We start from the raw sequence: 18,199 nt of genomic DNA, 5'->3' as shown, positions 1-18,199 counted from the left end.
TCCCCATGATATGCAAATGTATTTCATGCATAATTCTTTGTGGATATTCTAAAAATCCAACTGGCTGTGGAATCCCCAGGACCGGTTTGGTAAGCTGAGCTATAAACTGTCTCAGCCTGAAAAATAAACCATGCCCCTATCACAGTATGATATACATTAACTGCTTAGAGAGACTATGGTCAAAACTCAAAAGTACTTTAACTGCCTGTTTTCTAACAGCTGCTAAATAAGCGCACACAGTTGATAGACACAAACTTAGGTTTCTTTCTTGCACATACAAAGTCCTTATTCATCAAGCTGACAAGATAGATGATAACAGCACAGCAGACACCTGAGGTGAAGAGGCAGGGGCAGTTCTATCATGAGGCACTGGCAGTGCTTCTGCTGAATGCTCCATCCTGCTGTGTTCCCAAATGACCTTGCATCCCCATCCTAGACAAGAGACTCACTCCTCCTCCCAGTCACAGCGAATTTTCACATTATGAAGCAGCGGAAGGTTGATTTTGATGAAAACCAATTCCTCTACTAAGTCTGGATTCAAACGTGCACGGAGTGGACTCACAATATTCCCTGTCAATGAAAATACTCGTTCACTTTGCACACTGGTGGGTGGGCAGGAAAGAAAGTGTTGTGCTACTCTGGTAAGATAAGGCCACATTGAAGCTTTTTCTGCCCAATATCTCAGGGGATCTGACTCCATGCTCTCAACTGGCTCAGAGAGAAAATTATTCACATGAATTTCTGCAACCTTCTCTTGCAGGTGCTGCTGGTTAGCAGCCCCACCACTCTGAAATGTGACAAATTTTGCTCTTGCTATTGAAATAGGACCAGTTTCATGAAATTTGGGAGGAGAATGGGTTGTCATCATGGGAGGGAAGCAGCTGGTGGAACTGGAAGCAGCTGAGCAGGATGGAGTGGGAGGAGTTGAAATCTTTTTAACCATTTCAATCAACTTATTTGTCCAGGATGCAAGAGTATTGCACTTGAGAGCAACATTGCCTTTCACACGTGGGTCACACATAGTAGCTAAGATATAGCTATCCTTCTCCATTAGAGGTTTCAACCTTTTCTGTACTTGCTCTTTTAAGCATCTCACAAGCTGCAACACTTCCTTCGACAAATCTGTCTGATGCAGATATTCCTGTAATACCTGCTCCAGATCATATATTACAGGAATGATATCACCTAACGTGGCTGTAGCTGCACTCAGTGCATCAGTATATACTTTGAAAGGCTTGAGGACATGCACCATCTGTGCAATGTTTGTCCAGTCCTGACATCCAAGTGGATTTTCCAATCCAATTTCAGATTCCATTGCCAAATCATGCAGAGGTGTCTGTTGTTCAGACAACCTCTCCAACATAAGATAGGTGGAATTCCATCTGGTAGGCACATCCTGTACGAGGTTATGCAATGGTGCCCTAACTGCTTTTTGTTTTTCTCTGAGTTCCTTCCCACTTTTCACACTGCGATTGAAATGCCCAGTTATTTTGCGGCACTTTTCAATCAACCGCTTCAGGGCTTGACGACTAGTACCTTGCACTTCCTTGGCACCTAGCCCCAACGCATCCCTCACTACCAGGTGCAGTGTATGTGCAAAGCATCGGATGCCTTTGAATCCACCATCCTCCAGAGCCTTAATCATATTGGCAGCATTGTCAGTAATGATATATCCATTTAAACATTCCATATCACTGCTTCTAAGTAGCCCTTTCCATCCTTCCATCATCCCCTGAATTGTCTGTAAGATATTTGCAGAAGTATGTCTCTGGTCTAGCACTTGAGCATGCAGTAAAGCCCACCGGTATCCTGGAGAAAGCTTTTTGGAGCTGCTGGTGCTACTGCCACTGCTTGTGCTTGTGCTGTCAGTTAATGCCTCATCCAGCTGCCACCAATGTGCTGTTAGAGACAAATATGCATGTGTTGCATTCTTACTAGTCCAAAGATCAGTGGTGAGATGTATGCTCCTTCCCTTTGCCCTTGCCATCACAATCTGCATTTCAGCACGACATTGTGAGTACAGGGAAGGAATCACCTGACGGGTAAATGTAGTTCTTGAAGGAATTTTGTAGTCAGGGGCTAAAAGATGGATCAGCTTCTTAAATCCACTATTCTCTACAATCTGCAGTGGCTGATCATCCTCAGCAATCATTACAGCAATTTGTCGTGTCACCACTTTGGATACTACTTGCTTCCTAGTCTGTGAAATTGAAGAAGGACACCACCCCATCTGCTCAACAGTAGCTTGCCGCTGCTGCCGGGGAAGAAGAGAAGAAGAAGACTGCTTCTGCTTCACATACACACAATCTTCTGAAGTAATTTCCTTCTGTGGCTTCCCTGCAGCTTCTTCTGCAAGCAACAGTGCTTTATGTTCTCTTTCAAGGTGATATTTCATGTTGGTGGTAGTAAGATGTCCAATAGTTCTTCCACGGCTCACCATCCTTTTACAATGGATACATTGAGCACATCTCCAATCATCCGTAACATTAAAATGATTCCAAACCTTAGATGTTTTTCTACTGTCCCTTACTCTAGGCTGGACATTTCTTGTCAGTGTTGTCATCAGAGTAGGAGTAGTAGTACTAGGAGTAGAAGTAGCAGAAGTTGTTCTTGTAGTAACCTGCAAAAGTTCAACTGGTTTAGGACTAGAGAGGATACTACTGGCGCTGACAGTGGTTTTTTTGACAATCGGACTACCATCATCTGATTCATCATCACTACTATCACTGTCATTGGCGGTGTTTTTCTCCTCATCCTGATTATCATCATTGTCATCCTCCTCCTCAGACTCAGAGTCCTCTGATTCTCTATTCAGCACTTTCTGTAGCACTTCATCCATCAATAAACTTTGCTGCTGCCGCACAGATTTCACTTTCACCTTTCCAGATTTTGCTCCTTCCTTGTCCTGCAAGTTACCTTGCTCCTTTACATTCGCTGAAGTAGAAGGGGTATCATCAAATCGCAGTTTTTTCCTACTGACTGGAATTTTCTTTCCAGTAGCACTCTTCTTCTTACCAGCAAACATTTTAAAACGTTATGGCTGCAAGTCCAGTCCAGTACCAACAAGTAAGCTGGCACAGCAGTGTACTGAGCAGCACCTAATAGATAAAATATATAGAAGGGTTAAATACAGTTAGTGAGTGACTTCGTCAGTCAGTGACAGGTCACTGTGTGATTAGTAATCTGACTAGTGGCTCACTGGCGTGGCTAGTAGCCACTAGCCAGCCACTAGCCATTGACACTAGGCTACCCCATAATATTATATTTACTTATACTTGCACTACTAACACAAACAATTTATTTATAAATTTAAGGCTCACGTGCATTTGCAAGTCCAGGACCAACACAGGGGTAGTGGCTGGCTAGTGTAAGACAACACACTAGTTTACTAGTAAATTGGGGGAAGGGGGAGGGGAAAGGGAGGGCGAGAAAACCGGCAGACTAAAGCAACCCTAAAACCCACCCCGACCCTTTAAAATAAATCCCCCACCCTCCCGAACCCCCCCAAAGTGCCTTATATTACCTGGGGTCCAGTGGGGGGGAGGGCAGGGAAACCGGCACACTAAAGCAACCCTAAAACCCACCCCGACCCTTTAAAATAAATCCCCCACCCTCCCGAACCCCCCCCAAAGTGCCTTATATTACCTGGGGTCCAGTGGGGGGGAGGGCAGGGAAACCGGCACACTAAAGCAACCCTAAAACCCACCCGACCCTTTAAAATAAATCCCCCACCCTCCCGAACCCCCCCCCAAAGTGCCTTATATTACCTGGGGTCCAGTGGGGGGGAGGGCAGGGAAACCGGCACACTAAAGCAACCCTAAAACCCACCCCGACCCTTTAAAATAAATCCCCCACCCTCCCGAACCCCCCCAAAGTGCCTTATATTACCTGGGGTCCAGTGGGGGGGAGGGCAGGGAAACCGGCACACTAAAGCAACCCTAAAACCCACCCGACCCTTTAAAATAAATCCCCCACCCTCCCGAACCCCCCCCCAAAGTGCCTTATATTACCTGGGGTCCAGTGGGGGGGAGGGCAGGGAAACCGGCACACTAAAGCAACCCTAAAACCCACCCCGACCCTTTAAAATAAATCCCCCACCCTCCCGAACCCCCCCAAAGTGCCTTATATTACCAGGGGTCCAGTGGGGGGGAGGGCAGGGAAACCGGCAGACTAAAGCAACCCTAAAACCCACCCCGACCCTTTAAAATAAATCCCCCACCCTCCCGAACCCCCACAAAGTGCCTTATATTACCTGGGGTCCAGTGGGGGGGGAGGGCAGGGAAACCGGCACACTAAAGCAACCCTAAAACCCACCCCGACCCTTTAAAATAAATCCCCCACCCTCCCGAACCCCCCCCCAAAGTGCCTTATATTACCTGGGGTCCAGTGGGGGGGAGGGCAGGGAAACCGGCACACTAAAGCAACCCTAAAACCCACCCCGACCCTTTAAAATAAATCCCCCACCCTCCCGAACCCCCCCCAAAGTGCCTTATATTACCAGGGGTCCAGTGGGGGGGAGGGCAGGGAAACCGGCAGACTAAAGCAACCCTAAAACCCACCCCGACCCTTTAAAATAAATCCCCCACCCTCCCGAACCCCCACAAAGTGCCTTATATTACCTGGGGTCCAGTGGGGGGGGAGGGCAGGGAAACCGGCACACTAAAGCAACCCTAAAACCCACCCCGACCCTTTAAAATAAATCCCCCACCCTCCCGAACCCCCCCAAAGTGCCTTATATTACCAGGGGTCCAGTGGGGGGGAGGGCAGGGAAACCGGCAGACTAAAGCAACCCTAAAACCCACCCCGACCCTTTAAAATAAATCCCCCACCCTCCCGAACCCCCCCAAAGTGCCTTATATTACCTGGGGTCCAGTGGGGGGGAGGGCAGGGAAACCAGCACACTAAAGCAACCCTAAAACCCACCATGACCCTTTAAAATAAATCCCCCACCCTCCTGATTTTTAAAATCATTTAAAAAAAATTGAGTAGGTTAATATAAGAGATGACTGTAGTAGATTGAATAAAGATCTGATGTTTCTGCTCTCCTCACACCAAACAAAAGCAACACACAAGCAGAGAAGCCCTTCTTACAAAGCTGAGCTAGTGAGTTAAGTAGGAGGAAAAGTAAACATACTGGTGCCAGTGTGGCTACTTAAAAAATACACTTACCAAGTTACCAACAATCAATTACATATATTTGAACTGTGTACAGTTCCAGCCAGGACCACCTTTCTAAAATGCACTGTGATTGGCAAATTTCACGTGCCTGCTAACAAAAATAATAAACAAACAAGTTCTAGTCACGTGACCTTGGTAACATCAATAGATAAGAGCACAGCCAGCCAATAGGAATACATATTCATTCCTAAGTGACCTTTACTGACCTGGGAAGTGTGAACACTTTGTTTCATTTTCTGTTGGTGTTCATGAGTTTCCAGTTCCATTTCCCATCCCTCCAACCATCACCTCAGTGGTAACATCAATAGATAAGAGGGCAGCCAGCCAATAGGAACACATATTCATTCCTAACTGACCTTCAGTGACCTGGAAAGTGTTTATTTGTATCATTTTCAGTTAGTGCGCACTAAATCGAGTTAGTGCGCACTAACGGGGAGTTAGTGCGCACTAACTCCCGTTAGTGCGCACTAACACGATTTAACGATTTTTTAACGATAAATCGTTAGAATTTCTATTGTATTGTGTTCTATAACGATTTAAGACGATATTAACATTATCGGACGATAATTTTAATCGTTGAAAAACGATTCACATCCCTAATATCTTATATTCTTATGGGATTTCCCAAATGCAGTATTAAAAGGTTACAAGAGCTTCAGAATATATTAGCTGAACTTTTAACTGGAAAAAAAAAGTTTGACCATATCTCTGACTGATTTTTAAATGTTCCTTTAAGTCTTAGATTTTCACAAGGTCTTACGTATTTCATTCCTTTGGATTCCACCAGATTGCTGGTTTTTACTTACTTTGCTTCAGTCATCTGAAGTTCAGCATCTCAAGAACTCCAGGATGAGGTAAATTATTTACACTTTAAAAAGAGTGCAGAGGCATGGCTTTTGGGAAAGAAGCTTGATCTTTTTTTGATTATTTTCTCTTGCTGGGAATAAGTTGGGCTTACCAGGCAGAATAGTTTGGATTAATGTTTAATATAATCTTTATACAGTGTTTGATATTTTCTTTTTTGCATTGTTTGGAAATTTGTGGTTATTAATGTATTTATTTTTTGATACTTTTAATTGTAGTCGAACTTGCTGTTCTAATAATCCTATTAAATTCTGTGACTGGTCAGCTACTTCAAAGCAGAGATAAGTCAGGTACTTTAGGTATTTCCTTTTAAAAGAACCTCAGTTAAATACATAGGACAACTCCAGTATAACAGTCTATAAACTATAGTCAAAAGCTTAAATTGGACTCAGATTTGCAGAGAGAACCAGTGAAAGTCAGCCAGAATGGGTATAATAAGTTCCTGTTTACTCACTTCTATCAACAGTCGTGCAGCAGCGTTCTGACGCAGTTGCAGCTGGCGAAGCAGGGCAGGATTTAGGCATAAGCAAAACAGATATGTGCCAAATTCTGAAAGCACACAAAAATTGTGATTCCCCCTGCTGCTCTCTCATTTACAGGGTTAAACCCAGCACCCTCAGTACTTTGCCTTTGGGATCCTTAATATTAAATCCAACCCTAAGGCAGAAAGATATACTAGTAATGCCCATGAAAAAACCATTATAATAATCTAGATGACCAAGTACCAGCAAATGAACAAGCATAAGGTCCTGTTTATCTAGCTGATAAAGAGAGAAAAAAGTGGGGCAAACTGCTGCAGAAATCTGAGAAAACATATTAAGTGTTACATCGATTTTATTCCTAAGGTACACACACATTATCTTTTGGTAACAGTGCCACCTCAGAAACGGATGGCAAAGCTGGTAAGGCCCAAAGACTGCTCTAGCTGTTGCTATCTCCTGCTTATTCTCACAGTCATGGTCAGTCAGGCAATGAAAAATTACAAGTGCTCATGGATAGATCATGGAGTTGTATGTAGTCAAAGGGAGGGAGTGCAGAGGCTCATAAAGAAAAACCCTGTGCAGTTAACAGAATCCATACCCTTGATTGTAATTACTGTTCCATGAGTTGTAAATCATATTGCAAAATATGAAGATCTATTCTGCTTCCAAATGCAGTGATGGACCCCTTTCAAAAGTGCAACTGTCACTGAGCCTGGCCCTTTGTTAGGTGATATTGAGCAAAAGAGAGTTGAATCTTTAAACTCAAATGAGACCAGAAAGTTTCTTAGAGTTGTGTGCCCTGTCATCTATTCCCTGAGATACAAACCTCTTCATCACATCTCCAAGTTTTTATTTATACAGTGATAATACGACCTATTCATTTAATTCAGAACATCGTCACAGCAATACATATTGATCTCAATTCAGCAAAATTCCAGTCCTGAAAATGACTGATTAGTCAGAGATATTCATCGCACAGCATTTTTTCCTTATGCTAAAAAAAACTATATTTGACTTATTCAAGGCAAACAGCTTTGTCCCATGGAGATTTACTCCTCTCTGCAATTATTTGCAGAACACCAAATACAGGTCTATATTACTTGGCCACTCATTAGACTACACAGTAAAAATAAATTATTATATTTTTAAAAGTGATCAAACAGTACATAAAAAGTCTGGAAAAACATTCTTCACACTCACATAAGTGACATTCTGCAGACCCTTCCCATTATTTTCTATAAAAGTAAAGTTTCATGCAATCACCGAAAGTCTGTGAGTTTTTTTCTACTATTTTTTCTACCTTTTTTAAAATTTCAGTTATTTTACTGTGCAGGTACACTTTATTATATAGATTTTAAAGTATTGTTTACCTTGCTTTCAAACTGATGCACTTCAGAAACATTAAATCACTCTGAACTGCATTGATTAATGCAAAATTCTTAAGTGTTTCAGAGGCGCTCACGTTTGCAAGTAATTGTTGTTCTCGACATGTGCAGGGTACAAAGATTTGAAAATTATGACATTTCATTTTTCTGCTGCACCCAAGGGCTCTATCCATGAAACCCATATCTTCACAGCAGAATATTTTTTATATGATTATTGCTGAAAAAACTGCAGAACATGCCTTTTTAGCATAAGGTGATATTTTCTGAAATTTATTAAAAGCCATTTACTCTGCATGTAATAACCCAGCTCACCATAGAATATATAGAATATACAAATTAAAATCCTACATGCAGTTTTTGTAATTATGGATCTCCTGGATGGCAGCTCATTGTAATATACAGAACATATGTTTTTATCAGAGTCAATGGTGAGTTAAAGTTAGTCAATAGAGACAAAGGCAGAAGTATAGATAGAACCGTGGGATCAATGATTTATCCATCTCATCATTTTTTTGCCGTGAGGAGTGGTACTCTCTTTACCTTTTCTTTGTCAGCCCACCCTCATTTGTTTGCTATATTTGTAGAATGCATACAAGATTTTCTCATCATTTTAATGATATTGAGCATAATTAAATCTTATTTATGAAACAAGATAAGAAGAAATACTGTGCAAAATATGAGCTATACCTACTGATAAGGAGAATTCTTCAGTCTTCTCTTTTTTATGAATACATAGCATAAGATAATGAACTATTAGAACATTGAGAATAAGTCATTTAAGATTTCAATTAAAGATGTATGAACCCTTTCAAATTGGATTCAGACTTGAACACTTTCCATATTCAGGGTGTGCATTTGAAATCTAGCCACTTCTAGCTGGAAGTATTTAATCAATGTACGTAGTATGTACACATACACAGCATAAGATCTTTATCACTTTCAACTTGATAAACAATACTAAAGATATGGGAACAATTTTCAAAGGCTAAATTAGCTTTCTCATTAACAAACTAGGGCTTAGGGTAAATATTTATATGAAATCCAGTTATTACAGATTTTCAAACTGTATTAAAAGTTTGAGTACTTCCATTCACTGGTTAATACACACATTAAAGAAGTATTTTGGAGCAGTGTATGGAAAAAGTATATGTATGTGCCATTTTCAATATGTAAATAAATCTTGGCTCACCCCGAACATCTGCCTCCTGTATTCCTGCATTTGTTCTATAGGGCATCTCTGACTGAATTTCCATTTCTATGCCAACGGTCCGCACTTGAAATTCAAGCTTGTATCCTTCTAGTTTATTATACTTGCTAAACCAGCATTGGGCCTTATTTACCAAGGCTATCGCAGGCTTGCGCTGTTAGTGCAAGCCTGCGATAGCCTGCGAAGGTAGCGCACGCCTGCGCTACCTAAATTGGGGCGGAGTCGGCCCCGGAAGAGGAGGAGTCGGGGCGTCACCGGGGCCGACTCCGCGAAGCGGCGCCGCCAGCGAAAAAGTAAGGGCCTTTTCGCGTCCTATTTCGCGCCCAATTGCTACACCTTCTATGGTGGCGCTATTGGGTGCGAAACTGGCAGCGATCGCACCGCGGCGGTGCGATCGCTGCCGTCTAGCGCAGGACTGCCCCCCCCCCCGAGTCGACCCCCTGCCCCCATTAGCGCAATTTTCTAAAGTATCGCAGGCCTGCGATACTTTAGAAAATGAGACCCATAGTTTGTTTGATACTTTTGCTTCCAACTCTTGTCGTCTCTTCCCCATGATTTCCTCTTTTTTTCAAACCGCTGCCTCGGACCTCCACTTGTTCCCCCTTCACTCTCTGTTCACTCAGTGGTTGAATTCTTTCATGACAAGGTTCACAAAATACATTTTAGGGTGGATTTTAAAATCCTGATGAGCACCAAAATCAGAAGATGTGCACACAAGTCAGACTTGCGCTTGCCTACCGAATTTTAAAAGCCGTCCAGATGTGTGCGTATCTCCCGCTGAGCACACATCTTATTCAATTTCAAAAGAGGCATGTTGTAGGTATTCTCTGGGCATGTTGAAGGTGTTGTAGGTGTGACTGTTTCAGGGTGTAGCCAAGAGATATGTGTGTAAATACTTATGCACCCTAGTGCACACCCAGGTCTACTGGCATGTAGGTTTACTTTTGCTATGTAGGAGATGTAATTTGTAAAAAACAAACAAACAAAAAACAGCCATTTTGGAGGGCTTTAAAGGGTCTGGGGTAACTGGGGGGAGTGCAGGCTATTAAACCAGGGGTTTTGGAGGACCTAGATCAACATTGGGAGAACTATTGGATGAACTGATGAAACTGGTCATGGCATGGACATGTGCTGGTTTTAAAATACTCTGACAAGCAGTAGACATGGGATTTACGTGTCTAGGTGCGTGCCCACTTAAAATTGGGCTTACATGTGCATGCACTCAGGCTACTTCATATGTGCATGCAAGTTGTAAAACTGTCAAAAATCAAGATATTCTGCTATGTGAAAATGGTTCATATCAATGATAAAGAGTGACCGTTATACAGCGCCCTTGCAACTGATGGCTTATATGTGAAAAAGCCTTTACAAGCGCTGGGGCTTTATAATCATTGGTCACTTCTTATTATGCTCTATAAAGTCTTGTATTCCCCTTCAAGGGCTATACCTAAATAGATTGTACTTATCTTGGTTTAGATAATGCAGCATATGCTTGTGCTTATGGTTGTGGTTGGAGTCTTCTACACATGTCAATGAATAAACGATCAATGATGCAGTGATAATTGTGGCTTCCTTTGTGTCTTTCTTCCGGCTTCCTTTGTGTCTTCCTTCCCAGTTATAAAACTGTTGCTTTCCTGGATGCAGGCCAACACACATGCAAAAATATGTGCCTGTGCACCGCTTTGAAAGTTACTGTCTTTGAATTCTCCACTGGGCCTCTTCCACTCCTCAACTTTGCTCTTTTCCCATCCCTTTATTCTCTGTTGTATTTGAGCTAGAGAGAGAGAGAGAGAGAGAGAGAGAGAATGTGTGTGTATATATATATATATATATATACATATATATATATATGCTGCAAATATATATATATATATATTTGCATGAAGAATATGATATATTGTAATTTTATTGAATAATTTGAGGGTACATATTTTTATTGTGTGTATATTTCTATCCTCCTGATTGTATACCACTTTGGACAATCTTTTCCATAGAGATGATGGTATGGAAGTTCTTTTAAAATAAAATAATGCCTGGGAATGTATATGTATTTTATAATCCTGATCATTTGAGAGAATTCTTAGATGCCAAAAGGGTCGTGCCGTAAGTTACCCGTGCATTAAAAGATAGGTAGGTGCAGGAGTGCATTACTTTGTTAATTAGTTTCCTAAATTCTCTCCCGTGTGTTGTTTCTATCTCCTCTCCAATATTTCTTTGGAAAAGCGGAAAGAAAATATATATATATATTTCCTGTTTAATGATGTAAGGAGAAAATATATTTCTTATATGTAATCTTATGCAGAATTACCATGCAAAGTTTATTTGTTTATAAATATTGTTAAAATCTAATAAACATATAATAAAAAATAAAATAAAATAAATAAAATAATGCCTTTTGTTCCTTTGCTAAAGTCACAGAGAAATTGCTCATCTACTGTCCTGCTGACCTAATTCCCACTAGATTCCTCAGCTCTGTCACCCCTCTGGTTATCTCATCAAAATTCTTGTTGTTTCATTTTCAAAATATGACACACACACACCCCAACCATCACCACCACCACCAACAACAACAACCACTACTTACTCCATCCATAGGTCTAAAGGGTAGAAGCAATCCTCTGCTCCTCCAGCCCCATTGGGTATCTGTCTCAAGATGATAATGGCCTCTCCTACTCCTTAGATCTGCTGATGGAGCAAGTGGAGGAAGGGGGTCCAGAAGAGTATGTAAGGTGCTGTGGGGGTTTCAAAGCCAGCACTGGTAATAGAAGGTATGGGGCAGTATGGACCCAACATTTTTCTTTTTTCTTTTTATTTTGGTGGGGGGAGTCATTTGTTTTCATTTGTTGTTTCATTTTAAATAGATGAAATAAAATCAAACAAGTAATGAACAAAATTAAAATATGTTCACTGTGCACCCCTAATTTCCTGGTGGATCCTCCTCCATCACTATCCATGCTATTCTGGGTTCTCTCTTTACATTTGGTCCCATGGTTTTCAATACCATCTTTATGCCAATAACTCCCAAATCTATCTCTCTGTGCTGGAATTTTCACTTGGAATCCAATCTCAGATCTTGGCTTATTTCTGTGATATAACAACATAAAATTAACATAGGCAAGACTGACCTTCCAAACTCAATTCTGCCCTTCCATATTTTTCTCTATGTGGCTAACACTATCAACCTTCTTATCCTCCTGGCCTGTAACTTTACGGTTGTCTTTGTCTTCTCTCTTCCTTTCTCTATTGACATTAAAATTTTTCCTAAAATATGTCATTTCTTTCTGTGTAGTATCATCAAATCCATTTCCTTTTGAACGCATTACCAATACCTTTATCCAAACTCTTGTCACCTTTCACTTGGACCATTTCCATCTCCTCCTTACAGATCAGGTACTGAATTGTCTTTGTTCACTACAGTCTAACTAGAAATTCAATTATACAATGTTTCCTCCAGCTTCATTATTTATTTATTTATTTATTTTTAATTTTTATATACCAACCTTCTTGCATAAAATGCAAATCAGGCTGGTTTACACTGAAAACTGAACAAGCAGGAAATATAATTCCTTAGTCGAATACATAGAACATCTAGACTTACGAATGTAAAAGCAAAATTATTAAACAGCTTATTAGAGGTTATTTAAATAACAAACATAACTAAACTTATTTTACACACAGCACGAAAGTTAGCATGAAGGGGAGCACAAAGGGGAAAGCCCCTTTGTCGCGCCCCTTCGGAGCGCGACGCCCGGTAACGGCGTCTTTTACCGGCTCTGCCGTTAGCATGATGATGTCATTTTGTGGGCGGGTCTCATTCCCTCTCTGAGGACTCCCTCCGTTCTCATTTTCAGTTTCATGGCGATTTTTTCATTTTTTTTTATGTTTTCTTCAGCCCGGGATTGTCTCTCATGGTACCTGATGTTAGTGGGTTGCCCCTCACCTTCATTGCCGATGGAACGGCGTCTTTTACCGGCTCTGCCGTTAGCATGATGATGTCATTTTGTGGGCGGGTCTCATTCCCTCTCTGAGGACTCCCTCCGTTCTCATTTTCTCATTATGACAATGTTACTCCTCTTTTCATTGCTCTACATTGGCTCCCTATCTGCTTTTTCATTCAACTCAATCTGCTTCTTCCCACCTATAAGTACATTTACTCTGTAAAGTCCTCTCTTATCTCCCCTATGTCCCTCTTTATGACCTCCATTCATTGGACAAGTTACTCCTATCTGTGCCCTTCTCCTCTATTGCTAACACCAGACTCCTCACTTTCTCTCTTGCTTTACCATGTACCCGGAATGGCTTTCCTGTGTTGGTGTGTCTTGCTCTTTCTCTGTCCATGTGCAAGTCCCATTTAAAGACCCAATTCTTTGAAATTGCTTTAAATTAAAACAAATCCTCATCTTGACCCTCTCATACTAACTATTATCATTTATTGAATTTAAACATGTTTTTACTGTAATACTGAAGTAATTATTAAAAATTATGAGGTCAATATTCAAAACCAAAGAGTCAAAAGTTGCCCCACATTATTGAAATCTCGAATCAAACAATGGGGAACATAAAGCAATAGTAATGAAAACAAAATAGCCAAAATATTAAATAATCTTTTAAAGAAAGCCCAAAATATTGACTGAGACTGTTGTCCATTGCCATATTTTATTTGCAATTTATAAAAAAATTTTCAAATTAATTCTGTTAGATAAGGTGAATGATTGAAAAGTCCAGGTTATCAGCACTTTGCCAGCAGATACACTGACAGGTTTGCTGACATCTTTTAGTTTGAGATCTATATGCTATTTAATATTTAGGCTATTTTGTTTTCATTACTATTACTTTATGTTCCCCCCTGTTAGAGTCAATATTCAAAAGCCATTTATTTAGATAACTGAAACGGTACCCATCTAAATGCTTAGCCATATGCAGCTAAATTCTAGCTGCATAATGACTTATATGGCTAGAATTTAGCTGCATAAATCGGGGACGTTCCAGGGATAAGTAGGAGGCATGCTTAACATATGTGGCTAACTCTGGTCGTGCCATTGGGTTGTCCTAAAGTTGGCCAGATATACTTATCTGGCTAACTTTAAGATAGCCAGGGATATTCAGTGATGCAGTGGCGCCACTGAATATCCCCATAAAGTTAGCCAAATAGCTATATCCGGCTAATTTAACTAGTTGATCCATGGCTGAATATTGACCTCTATTTGTTTTGTCTGTGTATCTCAACTAGATTGTAATATCCATGGAGCAAGAACAATCTCTATTTCATGTTTCTGTTCAGCACTACCTAGTAATGCCTAGTAACGCTATAGAAATTTTAAGTAGTAGCATTAACACCTAGTATTAGGTCATCTTACATGTAAACAAGAATTTACATCTACTATTTAGCACAGTAAGTGAAAGTTCACATTCTTCTTTCATTTCATTAATTTCTTCAATGTTCAAGGCTTATAAATTAATTTATATTCATTTATATTAGTTCTAGTTATTTATAAGATCATCACTGGCCATATTGTTTCTATGCTGAGAACACTGTTTATTGCTTATTGTTTTTTAACAATTGTGTATGTTTGATGTTCAAGGCTTAGTGCTACTGCATTCAATTCACAATGAACTGTGCAAATTAAAAGTTAATACAAAACAACTATCTAGCTGAAAGTCATATATGATAAAAGTAAGATTCAATTAAAAACTTGTCTAAATAAAACAGTTTTTAACAGACTCTTAAATATCTTAGGGCAACTTTCTAATTGCATATCTTGGGTCAATTGTTCCAAAATGTTTGCTCCCTCGTAATATACAAAGGAGCTTATTTTACAGATGGCACTTCCAAAAGGCTGTGATCCATAGATCATAAAAGCCAAGTTGGTTTATAAATTTTTAAAAGCCCATTGATCCATGGATCCTTTTCCTCCATTGCTCTGGAGTTTGCCAAGTGGGGGTACTGTGCCAGGGAAGCAGAGAAATGTGCAACAAGGAAGTGAAGCTGATGTCTGGATAGACATGGGCCACAGGCATTGACAGCAGAAACACAGAGAATATGAGCGGACTTGCCCAGTGTAAAATGCAGGGTGTGTGAGCCCTTAGTGCTGTGGCACAGTTGATGCAGTCGAGGGTAAGCCCCTGAGGCCCATGCTGGTAGCTGGACAATGTGCCCTGTCTGGAGCTTCACCTTTACCAGACAACTGCTCCGCATGTTGGACTCTTGGATTCTGGTGGCCAGCAGGACTTAGGTGTGTCCCTAGGGCAGCGGTTGTGGCTAGAGTCCAGAGATACACCAAAGACAAGATAGACAGCAGGCTTACGGAAGTCAGAGGAGAGCCAAGTCTGGGCAGGCAGTGAGCAAGGGAAATCAGGTCCAAGCTAGAGGTCAGATCCAGAGCAGCAAGCTGAGGGAAACATGGACACACTGGAGACACTGAGTATGGGAACAAGGAAGACAAGCTGGATGAGGCTGGGCTGAAGACAAAGCAAAGCTGGATGAGGTAAGGCAAGGTTGGACAAGGCAAGGCTTGAAGGCGAGGCAAGGCAAGGCTGGAAAACGAGGCAAGGCTGGAAGATGAGGCAAGGCTGGTAGACGAAACAAAGAACAGGACCACTGGCAACACACACTGCAGGGAATACAGGAGACCTGTTGCTGTGGCAAGGTCTGGATGTCCGAAAGGCCCTTTTAAGGGCTGAAGCCTATGGTGTCATCCAAGGGTGCCACATCCTGTTTCCTGCTGTGGGCCCTTTAAGTCTGGGCGGCTAGCGCTCACCTAAGGAGAATGAGGCCAGTACAAGGATGGTGGTGCCACACAAATTAGGCCTGCTGTAGCGGTATTCAGGAATGAGTACACGGGTTGCGGGGACGTCCCATGAGCTGTCAAATGTAACACCCAGTGGGTGAGACTGGAGAGAAAATCTGTTACATTGGAACAGATAAATGCTGAAGAACAGGAGGAAAACACTCCTCAGTGTTGCAAAGGAGAACAAAGATGTCTGCATGGCAAAGAACTATAGGTATGCAGAAAGTAGGAAAAGAGATGGCTCGCCGTGCTCAAGGGCACAGTGAAAAGAGAGACAAGTTTGAGAAAAAGAAGACAAACACACATACATATCTGTTTGTATTGAAAAGAAGAGAAGACGAACAAGGCCAAACAATCCTAGGCCAAATTTCCTTGCGGGGCTGTTCCTGGGAACTGGATAGACTTGACAAAAACCCCCTGAGGCAGGCTCCAGTGGTCTTTGGGTGCTAATGGCCCCTGTCCCGACTGGCCCCTGCCCTGGCTGGCCCCTGCCCCGCCCTGTCCCATCCAGACCCCGCCCCAGCCCACCCCTTTGACAGAGCCCAGCACTTCCAAGCTTACCAGGAGTTACGCTCGTGGCCAGGCCATTTTTAAAATGCCTCAGTACGAGCACGGTCCAGCCACATTCATATCTCCCGGTTTTTGCATGCCCTGGGCTTTTAAAATTTAGATGATAGGCTGGGATATTCAGTGGAATGGTTGATCTTAAAGTTAGAAGGATATCCAGCTATCTTTAGGACTATTCTTCAGCTGCATTAGCCGTATAATGTTGAAAATTGTTATCCAGCTAACTTAGCCTAATAATGCCAATCTTTCCAGAAAGCCCCCAGACTGCCCCTGATAGAGCTGGATAAGTTTTCAGCTGGCTAAAAATATATCCAGACGTGGCACCTACGCCACAGAATGTGCATAGATTTTAAAAGAACTGAGAGGTTTAATGGGGAAATGCAGGTTTCCTCTTTATGGAAGCCTTGTATGGTGGTAAACTGTATTTCAACATCTGCTAGAGGTGCATAGGAAAGAGTTGGTTGGAGCTGTGATCTTCACCCAGGATCTCAGAAGGAAGCAGCCAGGAGTGCAGGGATTTTCCCCTAAATATCTTAAGTCTTAAGAGCAGAGGAGAAGAAGGAAAGAAAGCAATACAGCCTGAAAGTTAAAAGAATAAAATATAAAAGTTGAACTTAACTAAAGCAGGAACTCATCTGTGCCAGGAAGCCAAACTGTGCAAGAGAGAACTTGTTTTGGGGCTTGAAGGATCCTGAGGCTGTCCCAGAGGGATTTTTCCTTGAGCTAAGCAGGACATTTTTTGAGTAACTATTTTCCAATCTAAGGAGGCTAAAGAGTGTACCAGGCTAGCTTTTGCAAAAAAGAAACTAAAGGGAAGAGAAACAAATACCCAAGGCTACTGTGTTGCTGTAAGAAGATGCTGTTACTTAAGGAGAGGAGTTAAAATTTTTGGAACTGTGATTCTGTTTGATTTCTGCATCTACCTGAACTGTCACTGTTATTATGTTTGATCCTGAAGATTCTGCAGTAAACTGTCTGTTATTTGGAGCACAACGTGTGTCTGGAGAGTGATTTATTTATGCGGAGTGTTCTTAGCCTGACACTGGCCCTGCAGGTTATCCTGCCCCCAGCTCACGCCCCTGGAGATCTAATCCCCCACCTCAGGACAGTAACTACAATTCTCCCCGAGGCTGGGAAGCTGACCCCTGGGGTACAGTGGGTTACACAGTTATGTCATGGATGGTCAGACAAGTGTGATTTTAAAATCGTAGTATTTGTCCAGCTAAATGTCAAACTTAGCCAGAGAAACATACTGAATATGGAGACCAGAAAAGCAAAGTGGAGACCAATCAATTCAAACACACATAGGGAAGGTCAATGGACAGAGAAAGCACAGGGAAAAAAGATAATGGGCCAGATTTTAAAAGCACGTAGGGGGGGTTACGCGCGTTGGGCCTATTTTAAAAAGGCCCAGCGACGTGCGTAAAGCCCCGGGATGCATGTACGTCCGGGGGCTTGCAAAAAGGGGCTGGCCGGGGGCGGGGCATGGGTGGGCTGGGGTGGGGCCAGAGGCCTCCGACACAGTGGCCATTGCTGCTGTGTCAGAGGATCATGGGCTGCCAGCGTGCGCAACCTGCGCCTGCCTCCAGGCGGGCGCAAAAGGTAAGATAAGACTTGGGGGGATTAGAGTAGAGCTAGTGGGGGGGGGGGGAGTTAGGGGAAGGACTGGGAAGCTTAGGTTAGTGGGAATGGAAGTTCCCTCACAGGCTGCTCCGATTTCGGCGCAAC

The 18,199-nt window shown here is 42.1% G+C and overlaps 1 long non-coding RNA gene across 1 annotated transcript in view; it reads left to right on the top strand.

Moving 5' to 3' along the window:
• Window positions 1-5,928: 5,928 nt before the first annotated feature.
• LOC115080028 overlaps window positions 5,929-18,199 on the top strand; it is a 79,407-nt gene continuing 67,136 nt past the window's right edge. Inside the window, exon 1 of the long non-coding RNA XR_003853491.1 lies at window positions 5,929-6,032. This is a non-coding gene — a long non-coding RNA (uncharacterized LOC115080028). The remainder of the gene's footprint in view (window positions 6,033-18,199) is intronic.

This window comes from Rhinatrema bivittatum, chromosome 1, assembly GCF_901001135.1.
Source record: "Rhinatrema bivittatum chromosome 1, aRhiBiv1.1, whole genome shotgun sequence".
Taxonomy (NCBI): domain Eukaryota; kingdom Metazoa; phylum Chordata; class Amphibia; order Gymnophiona; family Rhinatrematidae; genus Rhinatrema; species Rhinatrema bivittatum.
This window is presented reverse-complemented; position numbering and strand designations above follow the sequence as displayed.